The following is a 7,573-nucleotide window of genomic DNA, read 5'->3' as shown; positions in this document are numbered from 1 at the left end:
TTCCCATCGGAAATCCAAGTGTCAGTCCGCTCCATTACTCCTCCGGTCTCCGCTCTCCAACGAATTCCCTCTTCTCTGGATAAACCCACACAGACTGGATTCAAGGATTGACAAGAGCCTCCTCAAAGGTGAGTCCCATTCCAGCATAATTCAAGCCGCAGTCTCATTTCCCACGGTCCCCCGAACTGATCTCTGTGATCTCCCCTTCAGACTTTCCGGTTCTGGTTCACCAGTTCTCTGAGTTCCAGATCCAACCTCTGTTCCCATTGCTACAAATACACCTGTTAAACTTTTCTCCGTGTTCCAGCTCTGTGTAAAATGTGTTCTTGGTCTTACTGTTTAGTGAAGTCATTTGAACATGTGTTTCCAGATCACTGCAAGTAAGGTTTTACAGTTAATTAATCCACAGTTAAAAAGAAGTGTAACAAGTAAAACTGAGTGATACAATGGAACTATAAGAATTTGTGGGACTTTTGAAGAATTAAATCAATAAAATTAGATTTTTATATTTGTCTGGTTCCAACATAATAAAGCTGTATATAACTCTGTAGACAACATGTACAGATAAATTGATATAAATTTAGAAGTTAAGCTGATGAATTGGATATTTTTTACATCATGTTTCAACATTTTTAAAGTACTGCTCAGATAATTTCTTATGATCCCCAGCTCTATCATGAATCCAGGTATATGCTGATGATAACATGTTAAAATGTTGTTCCTTGGAGACTGAATTCTCTACCCTTTAGCTTATTCCAATGTCTGTATAGGCTCCAGCTTTGTCTCAATACTACAACAACCAAATACATTTTATTTACGCTGAATAATTTAACAACCGACTATCCCACTATCCAGCTATGGATTTCACCACCAGCAAATAAGTTTCCGATTGAACTCATCTCTGTCCTTTGTAAACCAGATTGATAACCTACAAGTTACGACTAAAGCCAAAATATAAATTATCTTCTGACACAAATATGTCTTTTGGATCCTCTAATAGTCAGTAGCCTTCATTGTCCTCTTCATCCTTTCCTCATTAAATCACATGCAAAGTGAAAACCTACGGAGACTAAAGGTAGAAGACTAAAATAAAATATAATCAGCTCTAAAACCTGAACTAAAATGTGACTATCAGATATCAACAATACAGTATGCTTGAGGTCTGTGCCCTACATACACCCTCAGAGTTAAGGTAGAATATTAGGTACAGAGGTAAAAAGACGCAGGTAGAATATAATGCTGCAAACTCTGCACCAGCAGAATTTTGCATGTGCATGAGTCAATCCCAAACCAGGATTAACAGTCACATGAAAACATGGCTGTTATTGTAAAACTGAACACATTAGCAATGCAAAGCGAAGGTGGTGAATCTAGCGTGGAGAATGACGTGTTTTGGCAAATTACTTACATTTTATGGCTCCTGCGCATGCAAAGTACTCAAAGCGAAATTCACAGGAATTGAAAAGTCTGAACTTTTGTGTATGTTTGTGTCATGAAACCCAATGAAAGACTAGATGTGGCTGTGACCTACAGTGAAAGAGGATTCTGGACAAGCTGTTTTTAATCAAAACTGAAGTCAGAGAAAATGAAGTTGACAAATAATAAAGTAGGGAATGCTGTTAAGAGGTTTGGGGGTGGCCTTTAAAGAAACCATTTCAATTTAAACCTCGAAGGACTGCTCAATTGTCCTGCCTCCAGTGCAGAGAACAGCCAGCTACAAAAAAAGCTATGAGAGTCCCGGTCATCCATGTTCGGCTGCAACCAAGAACAAGCAGGCGTGATGATGTAGGAACTTATCGTGCAAATTCGCCTGCCGTCTTGCTTTTGCATGCAAGGCAAACTTTTAAGGTGGGCAAAAGCAGGCAAAACTGTGAAATTTTCTCAAGTTTCGGGTTCAGTGTAGACAACGACTGCCTTTAGGAGGACAGTGGTACATTAGAGAAGCCCGCCTCGGAGGCATATCAGGGAGAGGTTGCAGTTGGCAGTGGGTCAACAGAGCAGGGGGAGAGCCGGCAGTTGGGCAGTTTCTGCTATGGAGATAGGATGATGAAACAGTCTTAGGGTTAAATTAAAATACAGTATGTCTTTTTTTAAAAGCACACATAAACCTCTTAGGAGCATCCCTATCATTTGCCGACATTATTTTCTCTGTCTTAAATTTGATATAAAAATGCTTGTCTCCGCTTCCTCCTTCTCTGTAGGTCACATTAACATCTACACTGTGATTGGATTTTGTGATGCAAATGTGAACAAAAGTTCAGATTTTTCAACTCCCGCAAATTGTGTACCTTGCAGGTGTGGCAAAAGCAAAAAGGCAATCTGTAAAAGTAAAAAAAAAAATCTGCAGTGAGTTTGAGTCTTTATATAGACAAGGCCTTGGTCGGTCCCCCCCCCTTTAACGACTGACCTCCCGAATCATAGACAGGTTTCAGATACTACAGTCTAACAATGGAACCAAACGACCCACTCGTCGGTTTCAGTTTACATGTTTCCAAGCAATACAAGGCCTTGTCTATATAAAGACTCAAACTCACTGCGGATTCAGATATTGAATTAAGAAAGCTTCGTGGAGGGGAAGCGAAACGTCTTCAAACCTTGGAAACCAAGTCAAGTGGATTGTTTTTTTTAAACTTTTACGGAATGACTCTGACCTGGATGACTGAGAATCTTCATCAGCAAAAAAGGCAGTCACCTTGCTAATCACCACCTTCACCTCACTCCACTTCAAAGCGCTCCAGACAAGCTATCTACATTGGAATTTTATGGAAATCATTCACTCCAGGTGCAAAATTGACGTTTGGAGTGACTGTGCTGAAGGCATAATGACATAGCAACATAAAAAAAAAAAACTGCTTAATTTGTTTAATTTCTTTTACATTTTTTGTGTCAGAAAGGGACAAAATTATATATATAAAAAATGCATTTGTCACATTTTATTTTCATAGCAGGCATGAGGACCCCTTGTATACCGAAGCCCTGTGCGATTGCAGAGTTCACACAGTCCATGCAATGGCTCTGTCCATGTGCTGTGTACCAGAAAAAATGAAGTGCATGTTGGAAGACAAAATGCACATCTAAAGCAAATATGTAACACCTTTATACTCCGCTCCATTCACAACCCCTTCTCTGCGTTGCTCTACCTGCTCTGTCCCTTGACCCTTGCCTGGTGCATCTCCTTTGTCCAGATTGCTTATGAGACACGCTATGATAATTATTTTGTTATTTTTGTGAAATTCAAAAGAAACATGCAAAGGTCTGAATTTTGAATGAAACTCTGTGGTAAGAGCTGTATATTTGAATTAGGGCGTGAAACAAATGCATTTCTATGTAAGCTGCAGCGGAGGAAGCAGAATTCACTGAAAGGAACATCAGAGTGGAGCGAGGACCAACTGTTAAGGTGAGGGAGACTGTTATATGTGAACTGCAGAAAGTTAAGAGCAGATTTTTTAGTTTTGAGCATTAATATTGCAACTTTTTAAGTAAGTTTTTAGCAACAATAATTTTACCTTACAACAGCCTTATATGCTCATGGGTTCTTTGTTCCAGGCTCGGGGTAGTAGATTTAAATTCTTGCCTGTACTTTATACAAACAAACAAAAAGATGTTCATATAGTTTTCTGATATCCTGCATGTACTTACATTATTATTTAATACATTGCATGTATTAAATACATACATACATACATACACTACCGTTCAAGAGTTTGGGGTCACCCAAACAATTTTATGTTTTCCTGAAGAGCCATACTTATTCACCACCATATGCTGTGAAATGAATAGAAAATAGAGTCAAGACATTGACAATTTTAGAAATAATGATTTGTATTTGAAATAAGATTTTTTTTTTTTTAATCATTCTTTGCTTTCGTCAAAGAATCCTCCATTTGCAGCAATAACAGCATTGCAGACCTTTGGCATTCTAGCTGTTAATTTGTTGAGGTAATCTGGAGAAATTGCACCCCACGCTTCCAGAAGCAGCTCCCACAAGTTGGATTGGTTGGATGGGCACTTCTTGCGTAACATACGGTCAAGCTGCTCCCACAACAGCTCAATGGGGTTCAGATTTGGTGAGTGCACTGGCCAATCCATTACCGATAGAATACCAGCTGCCTGCTTCTGCTCTAAATAGTTCTTGCACAATTTGGAGGTGTGTTGAGCGTCATTGTCCTGTTGTAGATTGAAATTGGCTCCAATCAAGCTCCGTCCACTGGGTATGGCATGGCGTTGCAAAATGGAGTGATAGCCTTCCTTATTCAGAATCCCTTTTACCCTGTACAAATCTCCCACCTTACCAGCACCAAAGCAACCCCAGACCATCACATTACCTCCACCATGCTTAACAGATGGCATCAGGCATTCTTCAAGCATCTTTTCATTTGTTCTGCGTCTCACAAACTTCTTCTTTGTGATCCAAACACCTCAAACTTGGATTCATCCATCCACATCACTTTTTTCCAGTCTTCCTCTGTCCAATGTCTGACCAGACATTTGCAGCTAGAATAGTCATTTACCACATTAGCAATGTATAGAGTGTATTTATTCAAAGTTAAAAATAGTTTAAAGTTATCTTCATTGAAATGTACAGTGCTTTTCCTTCAAAAATAAGGACATTTTAATGTGACCCCAAACTTTTGAACGGTAGTGTAAATCTTTTTTAGACCAATATAACCTATCTTCCTTTATTTCTCTCTCCAACCTTACATGTTTTACTGGTACTCAATAAAGTACAATAAAGTAGGGGCAGAGAAGGTTTTTTTGTACACTAGTTAAAATGTTGAAAATTGTGAATGATCTTGCCTATTTGTCCTTTCCTTTCAAGATGCTGTGGAGTTTGGTGTTCATCTGGGTTATAAGTAAGTGGCTGTTTTTCATTCGTTTGGATGTCTATCTCACAATTGTTTAAATAATCACAACGAGGAGTAAGAGTTCAGGTTTACAACAAATGGATCTAGTTTGAAAGAATTGAAACTGTTGTTTTAGAAAAAAAAAAAAAAAGAAATCATATATTAGTGTTGTTTCATTATTTACAGCAACCCAAAATGTAGCCGTGCAGACAACAGGTAGGATCAAATATTCTTTGTGGAACAAATAGATAATTGCTACTGACATAAACCAAAATGTTAGATACGTTAAACTAGGCTAATATTTTATTTTTTGTTCTTCATCTTCAGATCTCTGCAACACAAAGAACATAAATCTGACCGGGAAGACTGCATCTCAGTCTTCCGATTATTTAGCAATTGGCAGTCCATACATTGCTAACAGAGCCTTTGATGGGGATCGCTCCATATGTTCTCACACCGAGTTGCAGACTAACCCTTGGTGGAGAATTGACCTGCAGGGGATATACAGCATTTCCTGTATCTCTGTCTATAATACGAACGGTTTAAATACCAATATATCAGGAGCTCAAATCTACATTGGGAACTCTCTAGAGAACAATGGCACCAACAACAGGCTGTAAGAACATCATGATGCCTTAATGGGATTTATATTATATTTTTGACCTTAAAATAAATAAAAATTAAACCGGATGATCCGGCAGTGTTATAGTTTTGTGGTGTATTCATTATCTGCTCAGCTGTTTTGATTTTCCTCTTATTCAGGGTTTACAATATCACAGACTTCAAAAAAAATCAGCTAAATATCTTCAGATTTTCCGAATCAGTGGCAGGGCGATACGTGACTTTCTTCACACCAAAAAGGTCACATATGATTCTTTGTGAGGTGAACATCACCGGCACAGAGATAGGTAGGTCTGATTTAATTCTCAGTCGGTTTGAAGCTTAAATGTTTGCATTGATATCTTTATCAAACATCTCCTTTAAACATGACATATTTTCATCTTAATTTCTATGGTTGTAATTTCTGTGTGTAACAACTTCAGCTGCAGCATCTATTTCAAGTTAGAATAATTATGTAATGTCTATGTAAGGAAAACAGATTTTCATCATGATGCAATTATTAAATAGTTTCATGCAATAATTTGACTAAACTTTTCATTTATCTTGTAACTTTCTGTGTAATTTCCACCATTACAGGGCAGAATCTTTTTTTCAACCATTGTTGGTGCTGACAGACATGTTAGATTTGGGCTATTAATGGTCTATTATTGTTTTATTGTTGTTGTTGTTGTTTTTTTTTAAGTAAAATGCTGTTAAAATAAACTTTAGGTTTATTATAGATTTTAAAACGAATATTTCATCACAAGTTAAAATGTATTCTTGCACTTTCATAAACATTTCAAGAAATTCCCTTTGGTAAGCTGCACCCGTTTGAATCCATTTTCAATAATCTCACTGATATAATGATGAGATGTTCAGTTTACCAAACAGGGAGTCATGCATTTTTTTTTTTTATTTTATTCTAAAAAGGTGTTGCTCAAAAAAGGAAACCTGAATAATTAGCTTGAATTCAATACTACCCAGAAAGACAAGCCAGAGCCTTCCAGCAGTGTCTGGAAATGTTATGGTCAATGAGGCAGAGCTGAACCTTTTGGCTTAGACTTAGACTCAACTTTATTTATGTCTTTGGATTACTCCTTCAGGGAAATTCTGGTTGCAGTAGCTTATATAGAGTACAAGGAATCAAATCAAAATGCCATTCAAGATAAAAAAAATATGACAGACAATATAAAAAGATTGTATCTAGTACCATAAAAGCATAAAAGAAAGAAAAAAGTTGTAATGTCCTGAAATATGTTTCCCTTAGATATAAAAACATGTGCACAGTAGAGAGCTATGGGAAGACTAGATGGGAGTTGACTTGGGTTATTGCACTTGTACTGAAGAGATGTACTGGCCATATAAATAGGTAAAACCAAGTACACAGGCTACACAGTAGTTGGCATGTGTTATTGCACAGTGAGAGAACAGAATATTGCAAATGAGTAATGTTTTGCATAAGATGTGCAAGTAGGGGGTGCTGACCCTTGTCCCTCTTCCTATCATCTCCTCCTTCCCCCAAGTCAGGAGCTGTACAGTTTGATGGATTGGGGAACAAAGGAGTTCTGGAGTTCTACAGTCTGTTGGTCCTGCATTTGGGGAGGAGGAATCTCTCAATGATCAGGATCCTCTTAGTGGTGAAGACTGTGTGCAGAGGGTGGCTAAAAGTATGACATTTTTTCCTGTTTCTGTCTCTCTGTGTATCAGAATCTCCCTTTAAGCTGATCAACATTAACAAGACCTGGGAAGACTCTCGGTCCTACTGCAGGGCTAATCACAGAGGTCTAGCTACTATACTGGATGAGCAGCTTCAGTTCTTTGCTGCAATGGAGGCTGAGAAGGCCAATAGTCCCTTTGCATGGATCGGCCTTCGCCTCGTCCACAGCAATCAGTTGTGGGTCTGGGCTGGTAACTGTACAATTGATTATGAAGACTGTGACATAAGTGGAGCCATGGAGACCAAAGGACAGCATAAATGGTTCAGCAAGTTTGATAATGAAACTTTCAATTTCATCTGTGCATTGTAATAAAACTAAACCTAACTGCTTCTCTTCATAGGTAGAAAATGCTTTTTCTTTTAAATTCTATCTTAAAACATATAATTGTATGTGACATTTGGAGATAGAGGG

General features: G+C 38.0%; 1 long non-coding RNA gene across 1 annotated transcript; it reads left to right on the top strand.

Moving 5' to 3' along the window:
• The first annotated feature begins 4,821 nt into the window (after positions 1-4,821).
• Positions 4,822-5,405, top strand: LOC107086342. Its single transcript, XR_001481308.1, has 3 exons — positions 4,822-4,853; positions 5,031-5,060; positions 5,172-5,405. It is a non-coding gene; the product is annotated as an uncharacterized LOC107086342 (long non-coding RNA).
• Positions 5,406-7,573: the final 2,168 nt, after the last annotated feature.

This window comes from Cyprinodon variegatus, unplaced genomic scaffold (genome assembly GCF_000732505.1).
Source record: "Cyprinodon variegatus isolate N-32 unplaced genomic scaffold, C_variegatus-1.0 Scaffold149, whole genome shotgun sequence".
NCBI classification, from domain to species: Eukaryota; Metazoa; Chordata; class Actinopteri; order Cyprinodontiformes; family Cyprinodontidae; genus Cyprinodon; species Cyprinodon variegatus.
The sequence above is the reverse complement of the archived record's forward strand: the minus strand, read 5'-3'. Positions and strand labels throughout refer to the sequence as shown.